Here is a 1,370-nt window from a genome sequence, read left to right as displayed (position 1 = left end):
CTGCTATTATGGAGCTCACGGCCAATAAGATGAAAAATGATACTGGTATTGATTGAGGACATCCTAATTATGTAACCATGCTTGCTCCCATAGTGTATGCATATATACCACCGATGCATATTATGGACTAGTATTATCATTTATATTCACAATTCATCAGGTTTTTGTTCATTCGTTTCATGGTGTATCGAAAATGTGTTTTTCTGTTTGAAAGTGGTACCTTAAGTTACGTAGGTATATACATACGCGCAAACACATCCTTATATAGTCAGAGAGAGAAAGAGAAAGATAGGGAGAGAGAAAGCACATGAGGGAGGGATACATGAGCTCATTGCTCTCTGAAGTTGCAATTATAAATATCCACCATATTTGAAATGTACAGATTGATTACTATCAAATGCCAAATGCATTCATTCTCTTGTGCAGGCAGTGATAATCAGAAGCTATAGAAATTTAAGAATCATGGTAAAAGAAAAAATATATTGGAAAGTATATATAGGATACCATCATTCTTTAATTATAATTACTGTGGCTCTTATAGATTTTGCTCATAGCAAATAGAGGCAATAGTTAGATAAGAGAAATATACTTACTGGAAACAAAAATGAGATGATAGCATTTTATTTCTAGTTGACATCTTTTCAATCAAATCATTAGGAATTTTAAAAGTTTTATATTTACGTTCTCGAAACGAGGAATCCAATTTCAATCAGGATATAATCTTAGAACGACAAATTAAATCCATGCATATATTCTATATTTATATCTGCCACTCTATCAACACATCCCGGAATAAATTTATTCGTATATCTATCATTCTTCCAGCAATATAAAAACACTCTTACAGATATATCTATATTTCAAGAACACACATATTTGTAAATACGCACACACACACACACACACACACACACACACACACACACACACACACACACACACACACACACACACACACACATATGCTGTAAAGAATAATATCTTTATATTTGTATATATATTTATATGTGTAGCACTCACATACGCGCGCACAAAACAATATTTATGCTTGGATTCCAATGATACAGAGAAGATTAGTATTACATCTGCGCAAGGATGATACGCAAATTCGTGAAGCCTTCCCTACTTTAATAGGCGGTGCCCCAGCGTGACGGTTTTCTAATGACTCAAAGAAAAAATATATGCATGTGTGCGTTTATGTGTGCACGGCTGTGTGTGCGTGTATGTGTGTGTGTGTATGTATATATGTATATATATATATATATATATATATATATATATATATATATATATATATATATATATGCATACACACAGAGAGAGAGAGAGAGAGAGAGAGAGAGAGAGAGAGAGAGATAGAGAGAAAGAGA

The 1,370-nt window shown here is 33.2% G+C and overlaps 1 non-coding gene across 1 annotated transcript; it reads left to right on the top strand.

Moving 5' to 3' along the window:
• Nucleotides 1-1,020: 1,020 nt before the first annotated feature.
• LOC149133049 (U6 spliceosomal RNA) lies at nt 1,021-1,130 on the top strand. The gene has a single exon (XR_016243923.1). It is a non-coding gene; the product is annotated as a U6 spliceosomal RNA (small nuclear RNA).
• Nucleotides 1,131-1,370: the final 240 nt, after the last annotated feature.

Source organism: Octopus bimaculoides, chromosome 12, assembly GCF_046866305.1.
Source record: "Octopus bimaculoides isolate indiv1 chromosome 12, ASM4686630v1, whole genome shotgun sequence".
NCBI classification, from domain to species: Eukaryota; Metazoa; Mollusca; class Cephalopoda; order Octopoda; family Octopodidae; genus Octopus; species Octopus bimaculoides.
This window is presented reverse-complemented; position numbering and strand designations above follow the sequence as displayed.